At 36.1% G+C, this 17,577-nt stretch overlaps 1 pseudogene; it reads right to left on the reverse strand.

Moving 5' to 3' along the window:
• Positions 1 to 1,657: 1,657 nt before the first annotated feature.
• On the reverse strand, positions 1,658 to 4,569 carry LOC131403110 (small ribosomal subunit protein uS19-like; annotated as a pseudogene).
• Positions 4,570 to 17,577: the final 13,008 nt, after the last annotated feature.

Here is a 17,577-nt window from a genome sequence, read left to right on the forward strand (position 1 = left end):
GTTGTTATAATCATCTTTGACAAAGAAGGTGCTATAGTAAAATTGCCTCTCAGTCTTCATACTGAAAAATATCTCAGATTAAAAATTTGAGACATGTAATTGACAATAGTGCAACAGCCAGGAGTAGAAATAAAGGGATCCATGCAAGGCCTGCAAGAGACCAGAATGCCTCAATTATGATAACACCAAAAACCAACCACCACAGAGCTTATAAACTTACAACTTTCCCAAGTAAATTCTCTTAGAAATTATAAGTAAATTCTCTTAGACAGGTTTGGCTGTGAGATAAGGCTAACTGGCTCTGATTATTACATTTGATCCCTTGGTATGTACTTTGAAAACCATATAATTTTTACCAATAACGCAGGTACCAGGAGATTCTTTTGTTATGCAAAGCCAACTGTGAGTAAATCGGCAGAGCACGTCAAACTTAACCAACAGGCCACCGGGGCTGGCCCTCATCCTTAAGGATGTTAAAGTGTAGTTGACTTATCCCCATACAAAGGTGAAGAGTACATGAGACTATGCAAGTGGGACAGAGGAAATATCACGTAGGAATTCAGAACAAGAGATCAGTGTAGGACAGAAAAAAACAGAGAACACTTGAAGAAGGAGGTGAGACTTGAAATGTGTTTTAATGGATAGGAAAGATTTCAAGAGGAAAAACATATTTCTCATCTTAATATTCAAATTAAGATGGGATTTTAAAGTGTGGTTACTAAATAGTAATGTATTTAAAAGAGCACATAAATTCAAAATGAGCAGTAGTGAATTTGAATTATCTCTATGCTTGTGATATTTTACAGATGATCTAGGAGACTTGAGATTTCATTGAAAAGGAAACAGATGTTAAAACAATTATTTTTGTTAAGTTAGATGTTTTAAAAAATGCTAGCATAACAGTTGAATATTTTAATATTTGGTGCCCAGATTTCTTTTCTAAAGCAAGACAATGAGAAAAAGAATGTAAACATGCTAGGAAAAGTGTAATTATACATTGCACTTTTTTGCTAATGCTGTGAATCTTAAATTAAAAGGCCAGTTACACTATTAATGCTGCTTTTAGTTTTAACCACCAAAAGTGCAGAGCTGTTAATTTAACCATCTTTGTTACCTTACAATTCTTTCAATAAATCAAAGAAATCTAAATTAGACACCATTGTCTTTGCAAAATAACATGGTAGCAATAGATTTCACAGCAATTTTCACTGAATTCTTATTGAATTTCAGAATATTTTATCCCATTTTAGCTAATTCTTAAGAAGACTTCAGGAAATAATCACTTCCTTTAGTATACATAATGCTTTCTGAAATTTGCTTCATAGGAAAATAGATTAAAAATTAGTAATTAATAAGTCACAATTGCCCCTTAAGGTTAGTCATCATTATTTTTATTCATTCTTGCAAAGTTGTAAACTCTATTTGACTGAATTAACAGTTCCCAATATCACATTTATCAGCTCCAGGAATTAACAGAATATTGGCACTGAGGATGAAGAACTGGTGTAATTGTTTTGGTAACCCACCATCTTTACAATCTGGATGTAGATGAAAACATAGTTTTGGATTTGGATATGGGTAGGAATACTTATTGACACCTGCATCATTTTCAGCTGTATTTTTGAATTTAGTTTCAGAACAATGTATCTGACATAACTTATAACTTGGGACAATCACTGGTGTCTCTCTGAGCCTCCTTTTCTTCATCTGCAACATGTGCTCTACTGCTAAGAACAGGTGTGGGGCAAACAGGATAACACATGCAGAAGGGCTCTGAGGTAGGAGCTTCACTGTAGAAATTGTGAAAATTAATAAAGGAAAACCTCACTTAAAACGGAGTCAGGAAGCTCCTTAGGGGAGGTCTACAGGACACAACTTCCCTGAAGCTTACTTTACAATTTGGACAGGAAGTGCAACTACTACTCCAGCAGGAGGAAGAAAGATTTTCTCCTTGCCCAGCAACAGCCCAGCCAATGAGAAGCTTCACAGCTCAGCCAACGAGAAGCCATCTCCACCCCAAACTCTTACTTTCCTCCAATGAATTTTTGTTCAAAACAGCCCCTCCCAACCCCCCCTTCTTCTCTATAAAATCAAGCTCCCCTCCCTTATTCTCTGGATTTGCCTGTGGTCCGCCATAGCTCGCATTTAACAAATTGCAATTCCTCTGTCTACTCTCGAATAAACTCATTTTGCTGGTAGGATAACTGGCTATTTTATTTTAAAGTTCACAAAATAATATACCTGCCATTTCTTGTTTCCTCCATTTCCATTATACTCTCTTATATCTGGCAAATTCCTCCACCTTTGCTTAATTGATGAAGAACCTTAAATTTACAGTTTCAGTAATTCTAAACTGGTTCCCACACCTCACACACATTATTCCTGTTCTTTGGGTATCATGCTGCTAGGGGCTGGAAGAGTGGTACAAATACCACCAGGTAACCCTTTTTTGAACCACATGCACTTTGTGTTCTGAGTTATGTGCATACAGAAATGTACATGTACATACTTATATTAAAATATGGCAATAAACTAAACCATTAAATATTGAATCAATATTTAAATTAAAATATGGCAAATAAGGATGGGCAACTGATCCACATGCTAAAAAAATCTTTCTGAAATGCTTCTATTCACAATATTGGTTTATATTCATTGATAAGCTGTCCTTATGCTTAAATTAATCTGAATTTGCCTACTTATATTATGTTGATTTACAAATCATCTCAAGTTTAGGAGCTCAAATTTCAATAACTATAAGTAACCCAAGATTATGGTAATAAATAAAATAATCTAAAGAAATCACAAGAATCTTTTAAAGATGCTCTACTACCATCATGCAAGAAATTATTTTAATTATGAAAACTTTAAAAAAAAATTATTTCTACTTCTAACCATGACAGAACGTGCCTTGGTCCTTGACTTGCCGTCTCACCATAAAAAGCAAGAATACTGGAAAGCATGAAACAACTCTTTTCAGATATTGGGAAAACACACAATGCAGGGCTGTGATCCTCAGGAAGAAAACAAAAGAAGAAAACACTAAAACCTCTCCCTTTTACTGACGGCATTTGCTCTCCAAACCCAGAGCAGGGACGGAGAAATAAGCAAAGACGGGAGTTCAAGGAGACTGAGGCGTCTGAATTTTAGCACTTGTACTGAGAAGCTTGGAAACAGTCAATGTCTCAAGGGAAAAACTGGAATATTTGATTCACTTCTCGTGCCTCCCTTCTTTCTGGGATCTTGATGTTCCTCAAATCCAGGTGCTTTGGCAGAACCAAATTCTAATTTTTGTCTCTCCAGATCTGAAAAATTGTTTAAAGCTCTCCTGACTCCCCTGCCTTTTAGGAGCTTCTCAACCTGCTTTGTCTCTCCTCTCCCACCAAGAATGAGCAAATGTCCTATGGGGCATATGGGGTAAAATGAGAAAGCAACCTGCAGAGTGTCGAGGCCCGACTCAATTGGTTTCCCTACACATTGGAAATTTGGCTTCTCACTATTGCCTTAATTTTCATTTTCCTACTAATATATAATAATTCTAAGCAATGAAGTTTGTCTCCCAAATACATTAGTAAAACTTGGCAAGAAAAACAAGGAGATGGCAGAATAGTCTCAAATTTTAAAACCTGAAGGTCTGGACCAAAAAAGAGGAATATCAGGTTGGGGTCGAGATAACAGATACGGCCAGAGTAATGACTAACTCCAAAGCTAGCTTCACTGAAGAGAAGGCATTTTAAAGATTGAAGAAAAATCTTGTCAGAAGATCCCAGAAAAGTTCTAATTTTCATTACCAGTTAATAAAGTTATTGATACAGAAGTGTACAGAACAGAACATGGCTCTTGTTTATTTTCCTTGCACTTTTTGGCCTGGGATATGGGTTTTAAATAGACATTGTCTGTACCACCTTCATTAAAATAAACAAAATATTTGTAAAAACCATGAAAGAAGAAAGGAAGGAAGGGAAGGGAAGGGGAGGGGAGGGAAGGAGGGAGGGAGGGGAGGAGGGGAGGAAGGGAGGAAGGAAGGAAGGAAGGAAGGAAGGAAGGAAGGAAGGAAGGAAGGAAGGAAGGAAGGAAGGAAGGAAGGAAGGAAGGAAGGAAGGAACTCTGTGCCTTTATTGGCCAAGCAGGCCACCTGAGTGAGATGAAGTGGGAGGTGTGGGTGGCCCCGGTGCCTGGCTGGCCATGGTTCCCGGGCCTGTAGGTGATGAGAACGCACCTAGGTAGTGGCCAGTCATCTCTCGCTAGGTTTCTACCTGGCTGAAGGTCTTGCCATTGTAGACGCCCACCATCTCCAGCAGGACGACCATGTCTCCAGGTGCATCTTCAGCACCTCAGGCCTCTCCCCGGCAGCGCCTCCTTCCTGGGCTCGCGCAGGCGCGTCAGCGGAAGAGCCGCCTCCACGGCAGGGCGGGTTTAGTGGCTGCGGCTGCACCCGCTGCTCCAGCTGCTCCTAGAATGTGACCCCGGCTGGGCGAGAGCCGCCCCGCGGTAGGTGCATTTGCAGAAGGTCCGCTTCTTCTTCGGCTCTACTTCCACCATCTTGTCGGTTCTACTTTTCAGAATGTTGGTTTTCCCGTACATAAAGGAAAAGGTACGAACATATTCTCTCTCTAAATATTTTTAATTTTAACAAAGAAATTTTTATTATTTTTAGTTTCAAAAAGACAGCTACAATCAAAGAAACTCTAAACTGGTCCTGTCCAATAGAAATATAACAAGCCACATATGTGATTTTCACCTTTTCGTAGCCAAATTTTAAACCGTAGAAATGAAACAGATGAAATTAGTTTCAATAATATATTTTTATTTAACCCAATGTATCCAAAATATTATCATTTACACGTTTAATCAATATAAAAATTATTAATGATATACCTGTCATATTCACTACAACACAATAATGTTGATGCAGTGGTTAAGGTGAAATGTAGTCCCACTAAAGCAATAAAGATTTATGAAAGAAAAAATGTTTTAGGTGCTTCAGTTTTTAAGTTAAAATTAAATAAAATTTAGAATTCACTTCCTCCATAGCTCTACCCATATTTAAGTGCTCAACAGCTTCGTGTGCTTAGTGGCTGCCATCCTAGACAGCACAGTTCTAATCTCACTTGTTGATGGAAATTAGTGATTTTCAACGGAGGCTGCAGATCGCTGCCAGAGATGTGTTGGTCAAAGAAATATCTCCCTCAAAAGAGAGGCAGTGTTGAGAACGACAAGATGAATTAGTCAGTTATAGCTCTGACTTTAATTTTCAAAAGAATAAATAAGCTAATTAAAATCATTATGAACAATGCTGTTGATCTTAAAATCAATTCTCTTGACTTCTTGCCAAATAACAGTATTTCAAAATCTTTCAATCTAAAATCCTATTTTCTTACTGAAAAACATTTACCCTTTAAGCATTTTTACTTTCATATTCTCACTGTACAAATTATTGCATTTCATCAAGACCCCAGAGCATGAGCCATTTCGTATACTGTGTCATCAGCCTCCTAGTGACTGCACTTTTGTCCCTTGTTGAACCTGTGGTCCATCACTTTCAAATACTCTCCACCCACAACCCACAACTGCTTTGTTTTCTTGTCCTCCCACTACACTGGATCTGTACATCACTATCAGGAAATCACTCCAAACATTTGCTCTCCTGCTTTTATATGCAGACCATTAAGCACTGCTGGGAAAAATCATACCTCTGTACCAAATAAGTTTTCTCTGTTCAAGTTCACTCAACAATCCTTCTATTTGTTCTCGTCTGTCAACTCCATCAGCCCTTCTACATGGCAGAGTCTCCAACTCTTACACATTTTTCTCTATTTCTCCATTTTGTCCCCATGCTCATGCGCACCTCCATGCCCGTCTTTGATAGAGAAAATGTATCTTTTTAAGTTACAGCAAAGACAAAAGCCAAGTAGCAGAAATTCACTCAACCTCTACCTCCACCCACAAATGAACTGATCTTCATATACCACTTTCCCTCCTTCTTTCATATCTCACTGAAAGAAGGGCCAAGTTATCTGTTCAGTTTACTTTGAACTTAATAGAACTTTGAACCTCCTCAGAGACCTTTTTCCTCAGTATCTTTCTTTCTTTTATTTTTTTACCTTCAGTGTATAATTATCTCTTCTGTGTTAAAAAGAAAACCTCCCAGCATTTTTTTTATTTTCCCATGTATATTATCCTATCTTTCTCCTTTCTTCACATTTGTCCCCGAGAAAAACATTGTCTTCTCACATTGTGTGACTTTCTTTATCTCCCGTTGATTCCTAATTACATTTACTCCTGGCTTCTTTCCCCACAGTCCACAGAATCTGGTCTCAATGAGGTCAAGGTTATTGTCTCTAGTGCCAGATTCAGTAGACGTGTCTAAGTACTTTCTTCACCTGATCTGCCTCTGTGCCATCTGATTAATTCCCCTTTCTTCTCTTGGCCTTCTTAATGCTGCTCTTTGCTAGATTTTTCCCAAATATTCTGGTCACTTCTTTTCAGTCTTTGTTATCACAGCTTTTTCTGATTGCATGTTAAGAAGTTACGAATTTTAGTAATATAAATTTCTAAATAACATTCTCAATATTATAATATGAAAAGTGAAAGTGGTGGTTTTCTTCTGAAAATCATTCAGCCTATTGACTTGATGAAAAGACAATTCACCAAGCCAGGTGAACTGATTTGCTTTACGCGGGAGCTTATACTCTTGAAAATAAAGCCTCTATTCTTCAAATGTGTCCTGAGAGAAAGTTATGTAAAAACCTTAATAGCAATATAATCAGACTGTTACCACACAATTGCACCATAAAGAATATCAGTCATGGATATAATCATGGAAAATTGCCAGACAATTGCAACATTAAAATGCATCAATCATAGACATAATCACACAAATGACTACAATCAGTAGTAAAATTTAAAGCAATTACAACTTTTAACGGAATTATTATGTGGGAAAATTATTTAAATAACAATACTGTGTTTCTAACTTTTACATAAATTCAAGAGAATGTCTTTGATACATGAATGCCTCCCCAGTAGAAGGGCACTTCTGCGCTAACCTCCAATTTCTTTCAAATGTCCTGGCCGCTTAATTGTTAATGTATCTGAATGTCAAGTCTCAATTCCAAAGAAAGAGAGCTCCTAAAATGTAAGAAATAAGGTACACTCATATTAGAAAATTGTAATTGTGTCCTACAGGAGAAAAAACTGATTTCTAAATATTATAAGGAGATGACATCAAAATGGTAAGCTGTTTAAATAATTTTTCAAATGTGACTTTCTAGCTGTTGCCAAGACATGAGAAATTAGTAACACTGTGTATATAAAGCAAAAATGTAACTTAAGAGAAAAGCAAATGCCCAGAAGCTCATAAAACAAAAGCATGCAGTCACCCTATCTACTCATGTTTAAGATGATGTCTTAAATCATTTTCTTTTTAAATTTTTTTTTTGTTTTTTGCTTTTTATCTTCTTTATTCCTATTCACAGAGGTCATAACAAACTTAGATATATTTAATTCAAGCCTCCCTATTTTTGACTAAAATGAAAATTCTGTTCAGTTGAAATTAACCAGTGCAAAATTGCCACAGGCACGTTCCAGCCAGAGAGTGCCTGGGTGTCAGAGCCCTCTGCCTGTCTAAAAGTCCCACATCACACTCCAGTGTTTTCTCCAGGCAGGCAGCCCATCCTTTGATGAGTTGATTCATGTTCCGATCTTCCTGCCTCTGGCCTTGACCTGAGTACTGTGGCTAAATACACTAACAATACTTAAATCTTCAAAACTAGAGAAAGTTAAGAAGGCATGAAGGGCGGTATCAACTTAGAGACAATAGACCCCACAGAACACTATTGCAGAACACAAGTTGGCCCAAACTTGTCAAAAACTCTCTCTCAAACACAAAGCCTAGAAAATAGCCAATTATTTATTTAATTATCACATATATTATTTAAAATGTAAATATCTATGAACGTTTTAAATAAATTTTTTTTCATCAAGACATCTAGCAAAGAATCCAAAATGCCTTACTGATGCAGTAACTTTCCCTAAAAATATCTGAGTTCTTCACCCAAGAAGAAAGGAAAGGTGTATGTGAATATGGCAGGGCAGGAAAAGCTATAACAAAACTGTTATGTTGTTATAAGCTCAAGACCCCTGGGACAGAGGATCGCCAGAAAGTAGAATAAATGACCAGAAGGAATGGTTCCAAAGACAAGACACAGCTTAGGTCAAGATAATTCACATCAATCTTGCATCAAGCAATAAGCTAAAAATGTGTATTTTTGCCTCTTTCGCATGCATCCTTCTCCAATTGAACCCATATTCCCACAGCCCAAATCAAAGCTATTACTCTTATTGTCAATTCAGCTACATGATTGCTAAATGGACTTTCTTGATCTACCTTGAGAAAGTACTGTTATGTAAGAAATAAGCAGGTAGGTAATATATAGCATATAAACAAATTAGTTGCAAATGACCAAATTACTAGGAAACTCTTGTTTTAAATTCTACACTGTCAGAAAGAAATTCCTTTAGCTATGATTTTTATTTCAAAAAAAATTAAAATAAACTGAGATATTTTGCTTTGAAAAATTAAATATAAAGCCTTGTACACTGAAAACTGACACATTAAAAAAACCTAATGTCTGAAAGTTGGAAACATGAATGCTTCAGAGGCCTTCAAATGAAAAAGGCAATTTAACTCACTTTCCTCTTTGCCTGAATATTGGTGCAATATTATTTAATGCCACTAAACCAGCTTGTCAGTTTTTTCATGTTACTTTCCATTGGCAAATGTATAATGTGTCCAGCCTTTTATGGAGCTCTGCTTATATGCCAGGCACTTTACCAAATGCTTTGCATATGTTATCTCATTTAATCCCTCCAACAACCCCTTTAAAATGCAACTTTTTCCCTATTTTACAGATTAGGAAATTGAAGCTCGGAAAGATGAGTACAACTAATTGCAGGAAAGGTAGAATAAAATCTAAATCTGTCTGACTCCAAAGCCAGAATGCTCAACCTGTGCAATAAATGTCCTCCCTAAATGACTAAGGTAGATCAACTTGCATCTAGAGAAAAAATAATTCAACTTCCAAAAGTACATTGCAATGTAATTCAATACAGGAATTTCTAGTAATTTGAAAGAGTTAATAAGCTAAGGTAACCCAAATTGAGCAATATTTTACGAAGTTACTAGCCAGTTCTCTTCAAAAACCCCAAGGTTGTAAAGTACAAAGAAATTCTGAGGAACAATTACACATTAAATAAAACTAAAGAAATATGACAACTAAATATAAGGAGTTATCCTGGAGTGGACTCTGGACTGGGGAGGGGGGCGGTGTAAAAAGTAGCTACAAATAACATTATTAGGACAGAAATTTAAGTGTGGAGTATGGATTAGACAGTAGTATTATATCAATGTTAAGATTTCTGATTTTTATAACTGTACTGTAGTATATAGGAGGTTTTTGTGCTAATGTTGCAGCTCTAAGTTTGAAATTATCTCAAATCGCAGCAAAATAAAAAGTGGCTGATAGATAAAAGCAAACAATTAAAATAAGTCAAATAGGAAGAAAACAATCAGATTGATAACACTTCATAATTTTTATATTCTGACAAATATATATACTAGGGTGAATAAGGAAGAAAATGAGTAAATACATTGCTTTAAATTTTTCATTATTTGAGGGAATAATACTACGTATTCCCTGTAGAATTCCTCCAGGGGCATTATAGTTGATTAGTATTACTTTTTTTTTTTTAATTGGAAAGAGTCTTTCAGAGTCTTGCGTAAGAAGATTTGGCTACTACTTTAAGAGTTTATTATGCTTATGCTCAAGTAATCTTGAATTACAATATAAATCCCTTGAAAGAATATTGATAGTCACATAACTACTATATAAATTCATTGCCACAATATTTTAAATATTCTCCCTTGATAGTCTTAGTCTCCATATAATATAGAACAATGCTGATATTTTAACAAGAATGGAAAGAATACTGATTGCTACTACCTTTGAATGATACGTCACTTCCAGCAAAGGCTCAAGATGAGAAAAGGAAAGAAAGCTGAAACTAAAGACTATTTTCCAAAACTATACAAACATAAAAATGTAAAGATATACCTCAATTTGTTGCTAGTAAAGTACAGCTAAGTGCATTCACTATCATTTTTTTTAAGGTTTGAGGTAAATATAAATTTTTTTTCAGTAAAAAAAAGTCATATGAATGTTGGTAATATATTTTAAACATCTCTATTTAGGAAACTCAGAAAACAATTAGACTGTATAATCATATCTGAGTTTAGTAAAGGGTCTGAGTGTAGTAGAGGGTACTCTGTAAAAGTACACATACTAGACTATGTGCTCTAAAATTATCTTTTAAAACAAAGTTTTGACTGGATTTTGACTATTTTATATCTTTCAAAAAGAGATATAGGAAGCAAATATGTCAAAATGTCTGATAGATCTGGGTACAGGGAATAGATATCTCACTATTTTCGGTAAGTTGGTTTTCCTTCAAAATTAATTTTTTTTAAACTTAATAGTTTGTTAGAAGAGTTTTATTGGAAAATGAGGTGGTATTAGGAGAAAATGACTTTTTATTCCCAAATCTTTGTTTTAATTTTCTACAAAACACTGGTGTTTGTAAAATCAGGAATCCTAGGTTTAGTCAGGATCTTCAGTCATCTGTGTAATATTTTTAACCTCTCTAGGCTTCCTCATCTATAAAATTATGATATCTTAGAATCCTTTAAACTCCGAAATTGATTCTCAGACATACTATAGAAACAATAGCAAGAGAATATTGTTAAAGCCAGGATTGTTGGGTTTAGAAATCTTCCAAAACTAACTTAAGTAAAAATAAAATGGAGACAGGAGAGGCAAGAAGTTTCGGCAACTCTAAGTGAACTGTAACCAGGACCTGAAAAGCAAAGACGGCTAAGCCCTTGCCTCTCTCAGGAGCTCTCTCGCTCTCGTTTAGACTACATACTTTCCTCTCTTCTTCTCTGTGCATGTCTCCTTCATTTTTGTCTTTCTCTGAAGACTGGCTTGCTCTTCTTTTCCATGCACGTGACCACATATGATGAGGTCACCAAAACCTCACTGTTATATGACTTCATTGACTGAATAGCCAACTAGGGATTTTGGATCTCAAATTCAAATTCCCAGGAGAGAGACATTTTGTCTGACTATCTGTTGCCATGCAACTGTGATCTCTTGGGTCACGGCCCAGTCCTCAGGGCTGTGGAGGCACATTTGTTCTAGCACAGATCCAACAATCAGTGAGATTTTGGGAATCAGAAAGTTTCTGCAAGGTAGGAACAAAAAGAGTGTGATAAGGTATGACAGTTAATAATGAGGATTATGAAGAAAAATAAAAGGCCAACCTGAGAGTGAAAATCACCCTAATAACAAAAGCCATTGTAAAAAGAACTTTAAGAAAGGTGGTTTGATATGTCGACTATGTAAGAGGTTCGATCCATAAGGCAATAACCTATATAACAGCAGTGAGTTCTTCTGATTTCATAGGGTTTTACCACCACCTAAGAATTCCACTGTGTGCATTAGAGAAGAAAGCATTGAAATACCTATCAGGACAAATAATAGCCCAAATACTTCAATCCAACAAGCCTTCATTTTCAGCCTTCCAAAGATCTGTGGGATGCTTTCTAGGTTAAGATGCCAAGCATTAACCCATTCTTGAAATTCTTCACTTTATGTAAAGAGATCCACAAGAAGGAGTATAAAGATACGAGTTACAAATGGAGGTCATATGCTTTCATGATGTAGAAGAATAGATAAAAGAATTCTCCCAATAGGATGATGAAGAGAAAAGTATGGGGGTAAAGGGGCAGATATGTATGGTGACGGATGGCAAGTAGACTTTTGGTGGTGAACACGATGCAGTCTATACAGAAGTAGAAATATAATGATGTATATCTGAAATTTATATAATGCTATAAACCAATATGACCTTAATTTTTTAAAAAAGAGAAAAGTATGAAGGGAATAACAAATTGTTCAGTGAGAAAGGGTATAAAAAATGTACAGGACTGGTCCAGAATCTTGGGAAAGCTGTCTACTCAGCTGTCGTCTCCTTCAATTCCTGGAAATCTTACTTTCAGGTCACCAGTTGGTGTGCAGGTCCAGTCAGGGTTTAGTGGTGTCTTTAGATGTAACTTTTGAATCCAAGGGTCTATACCTTGGAGTCTAGTGACACAAGGGCTGGTTAACAGTAGCTGATAAGTTTCCTTCCAGTGAGGTTGGAGGGAGTCTTTCTAAAGGTGTCTTTTCCAGTGTCTACAGGAAAGTTCTGGGCTGCAGATTATGATGTCTGGTGTTTTAGTCTCCCGGGAGTGCACTGTGGAAAGACTGTTCTACCAAAGTGTGATTATTCTCTATGGATTTGATTAGGCCTTTGCCAAATTGACGTATATCCCCTTTTATCAGCTGTGGATCAAAGGAAGTAGGGGCTAGGTGCATTGAGCATCCCATTATAAGGAGAACAGATTCTTATTGAACTTATGCAAATACGTATATTGTCATGAAACTAAGAATATTTAATAAGAATTTCAGAATTCTAGAGGGATCAGGTATGGAGAAAAAGATAAACGCTTCAACCTTCGCTGCAAAGATACACTTTACCAAATTGCTGTAAGTTATAGATTGCTTAAAAGAGAGGAGAAAAGAGGGTCCTTTAAATCTGGAAAACAAAATATCAAAGCAATCAGTTTCCCATTAGAATTTTAGAAATTCCCACCCAGTTCAGTGTTATGATTTGATAACCCAAAGTTATCAAAGACCTGTACTCTAAAGTACTTGTCAAAGTCTTTTCTATGAATCTCTTTGAAGATGAAGCACTTTTGCAGCCACAGTTCTTTGGCAAAGCCCATCAGAGTAAAGCAAAAACTGTCTATAAATGACAAAAGACTCTAAAATGCCCATTATTAAAGATCTGATGAGCAGTCATTATAATGCAATTGACAAAGGAATTTGGTTATTTTGGGGACATGCAATATTTTAAGATAATAGTTGGAGTTTGATGATGTTATATTAGGACACATCCGATTTCCAGGAATTTCGTGTCATTTCTGGAGCACTAACAATATGTACCTACATAGATATGATGTAAAGAAGACTTAATATTACTTCTTATTTGATACTTCCCATGTAATTTAACATATCAAATAAACCTAATTAGGTTAATATCTCTCAGGTCAAAAAGACTGTATTTAGAATTTGATTCAGGGATGTTGGTTAAAAATATCAAAAGGTTTTAAAACATTTAATCCAAAAGATTCACAGATTTTTATGAAACAATATTTAATTATCCATTTAACCAAAGCAACAAAAAGATTTTAAGGGAAAATGCAGAAGGTTACATAGTTTTAAGCAAAACCCAGTTCTTTTTTTTGTTGTTGTTTTTTTGTGAGGAGATCAGCTCTATGCTAACATCTGGCAATCCTCCTCTTTTTTGCTGAGGAAGACTGGCCCTGGGCTAACATCCGTGCCCATCTTCCTCCACTTTATATGGGACACTGCCGCAGCATGGCTTGCCAAGCAGTGTGTCAGTGCGCGCCGCGGATCCGAACCGGTGAACCCCGGGGCCCCACAGCGGAGCGTGTGCACTTAACCGCTTGCGCCACCAGGCCGGACCCAAAACCCAGTTCTTTTAATATTGAGAAAATTCAGCTTTTCTAAGTAATCGAAGACCTAATAAAGACAAAACAGAGAATCTTTGTTTTCTAGGCAAATTATATTAAAGATAAAGAAACTTTCTTTAGAATTTCTTTTTTTTTTTTTTGTGAGGAGGAGCAGCCCTGAGCTAACATCTGATGCCAATCCTCCCCTTTTTTCTCGAGGAAGATTGGCCCTGAGCTAACATCCATGGCCATCTTCCTCTACGTTATATGGGACGCCGCCACAGCATGGCTTGACAAGCGGTGTGTCAGTGCGCGCCCGGGATCCGAACCTGCGAACCCCGGGCCGCCACAGCGGAGCGCCCGCACTTAATCGCTTGTGCCACCGGGCAGGCCCGCTCTTTATAATTTCTTATTAAGAGCAGATCAATAATCTGAGAAGACTTTGTCCTTTTAATAAAGGACTTTGTTCTTTGTACTTTTAATTAATGTCTGAATTTTAATTTTACACCAGTGTACTTTTGATATTAAAATTTATTTTTCAATAAATTCACTTTAATCTTAGCCAGCTTGACCACACATTAAAATTTCTTTTTAAAGATTCCTTTTTCACAGTCTTCTACAATTTTTTATGTCTTGTTTTGTCCTTTTTTTTTTTTTATTTTGGAACAATCATTTTATTTTAGAACAAAATTACTTTCTTTTTCCTTCAACAAAATTCCATCTTCATTCTTCATATCATCTTTCACTGAAAATACATAGCCTACTTTTCTTGCTTACTTTTCATTTACAGTCATTCTCTCAATTTCAAAAACTTACAAAGTTTATCTAGAAAAGAAATGAAGCAAAGCAGTTGTTACAGAATAATTACAGATTTTACCTTGGAGGGTGGCATAATTGCCTATGCATTACATTAAATGAATATAAACTCCTTCCACATAGTACAAAGTAAGCCATATGCTTTTTGGATATTATAGAACGAGATTCACTTGGGTCTGTAGGTTCATCCTGACATTGCTCTGCTACACTGTTCATGATAGAATAGGCGGATAGAACAAGATCCCCACATTGTTGCTGAAGACGGCTGCTGTAAGTTGAGTAGGCAGAATAAAGATTTGAAAGATGGAACAACAGCGTCTAAACTGATGGCAGGGCTATAAATATCTGGGAAGCCATCACCAGAATTCCCAGCATTGTAAGTAGTTATAAGAACTGGGGGAAGTTCTTTTAAACAAAGATTGTTGCCTGGCTGTAAATCTGAAAAAACAGGCAACAGAGTATGAGCCTGTCAGAGAATGAGTACAGCCTGGCCTTGAGGAGTTATCCTTGTGTGCCTACAGGACAGCAAGGGTGGTGGTTCTTGCATTGGCCTCTCCATGTGGCTGCACAGACCTTTCTGTTGCTCAATTTACTGTAGTATAAGAGCAATGGTTTTCAAACATGTTGAATCATTCCACAGCAAGAAATCTAGTGTATATCATGGTCCAGCATTTGCCTATATATATAAAACCATATAAGTATCTGAAATAAAAGTTTAACAAACTGATATGTATTTCCTATGCTTAATATATGCCATATGTGCCTTTTATGTTGCATTTTATGAAATTATTTTCTTTTATTTATATATAATAAATAAATTTATAATAAATTTATCTATGAATTATAAATAAAGTTGAAGATATGTATTATCCATTTATCTATATTGATAAATGTAGATACCATGTACATGTTCTGTTTAAATAAACATTAATCATAATTTCTCAATGGTCTGTGACAACAGTTTGAAAAATAAAAAGTTACAGTGAATCCTTCCATAGTAGGAAAAAGCTCTCAAGAGAATCCCATTGCTTCTCATCTTTCAGAGGCTCCTGCTGCTTTGCCTGCACTCTCTCAGCGTCAATGCACACAGTTTGCACAGAGTTAATTTATGTTTATCACTCTAAGTGTTCTGACATTTTCTCTTTGGTTCACCTTATATTCTCAGCTCTTCTTCCAACTTTTTTAACTCTTTGCTTTCCAGTGAAAACTAGGAAGCATGAAATTGTGAGCTATCAGATATTATAAGCTCATCTATTAGCATCCTGTAGTAGATTAGCAAACCCATAAACAAATTTCATAATTTCTAGAAGCATATTTCTCTTTACAGCAAACTTTTCAATGTGGCACAAAACATGTCTATTGGTGGACCCAAATATTGTTTGTTTCCCTGTATGTTTAGCAGTCAATGTCTCAGTGACTATCCTATCTGGAAATGATTTAGATATTTAATGGATATCCATTATTTAGTTTAGCTTAGTGTAAGCTTTTATCTTATTTACATTTATTTAAACACTTGTTTTTAACAATTATGTTTGGATTAGACATTAAAGAGTTAACCATCATCTTAAGTTATTTTTCTTGTTGACAAATTCTGTAACAGAATTATTTGACTAGTAAACAATTATTTGATTAGTAAACCCAGATAGAAAAACTTGTATGCTTGTATTTCATTCAGTATTGATTACTCTGAAGACATGCCTGATCTCAGACAATGTGAACTTGAAAGACGTTTGGGTTAGTTTCTATATTTCTGAGAATTTTAGGAATACTTAATATATATAAATGTTTAATTTTGGCAATACCATCCAGAGGTAGAAAAATACCATACATATATGTGTGTATATATATATGTATGTATATATGTATATATGCATATATATATATGCATATGTATATATGTATATATGTATATGTATATATGTATATATACACACACATATGTATATACATACAGAGAGACACAAAGATCTTTAAAATTTTTAGCCATGTCTCAGGTACAAAACCCAAAAGAATAGTTGAATCTAAATTGTGTTTCTGGCAGATGGACTAAGTAAAGTTTACCTGCTCAGAAGGCCAAAGACTTTTACTAAAGATTTTTTTTATTTGCATGCTGTGAGGACCCTTTTATAGCTGTTTTTGAAGTCATTTTTTCTTTTAGAAGCTTCTGCATAGGAATCAAAGAATGCATTCCATTGTCTCTGAGAGGTTTGGAATCCTCTCTTTTAAGGGTGCCCCTTAAGGTGGACTTATCCAAAAGAAAGTTTCTCCAGAATGGCTGTTACAATCCCAAATTATCCAAAAGTTCACCCATTTCCAGAAAGGCACAAGATCCTGGTCCATAGACCAGGTAGAACCTATCTTGCCTTTGGATTCCCTAAAACTTCTTTACTACGATAGGCCTTCTTGTTCAACAGTGCCTAAAACACTGGAATCACGTTTCCCCGCCTTTTGAACAGGATGGGGGACTTCCCAGGACACTTCAACATACCAATCAAAATAAGCTTCCCGTTCCACTTGCTTAGTTTTAGATCTCTTATTTTCTAACTGTGCATGCAAATAAACTAATTTATATATTTCAAAAGAGCCCCATTGGGGCCAAGCAAGTTTTAAATCATCCTTGGTATACCAATGCCATTTCTCTAAAAATTGATATGCAGAGGGCCCATAATTTTTTAACATAAATCCAGCAGGGATCCCCAAAGAGAGCTGAATCCCTGTAGCAATAGACAGCATACTTCCTGCTACAAGTATGGACTCACCAAAAGAGGAAGTAAATTCTCTTAAACTAGTTCCAAAAGACACCCAGATAAAAGCCAGAACCTCAACCAAGGTGGAGGTTCAGAACTGAGAGGACTCACCTGGCCTGAGGCTGTCAGGGAGATGACAGAGCACAGGAGGCTCACACAGGGGTCTTGCTCCAAACCAACAGCAGCCCCAGAAATAGGTGGAAAGTCGCTTCACATCCCATATCTCTGACACCAAATATGCCAATTTATTAAAAAAAAGACAACTGTAAAATAGAAGAGTAGCATTTATTTGGGGTCTTAGAATTGCAATTCAAGGAACACAGTTCCAGCAGCAGCTGGAAAGCCCAGACTTTTTATTAGCAAGAAAGAGAGCCCAGA

The sequence above is a fragment of the Diceros bicornis genome, unplaced genomic scaffold (assembly GCF_020826845.1).
Source record: "Diceros bicornis minor isolate mBicDic1 unplaced genomic scaffold, mDicBic1.mat.cur scaffold_55_ctg1, whole genome shotgun sequence".
Lineage (NCBI taxonomy): Eukaryota > Metazoa > Chordata > Mammalia > Perissodactyla > Rhinocerotidae > Diceros > Diceros bicornis.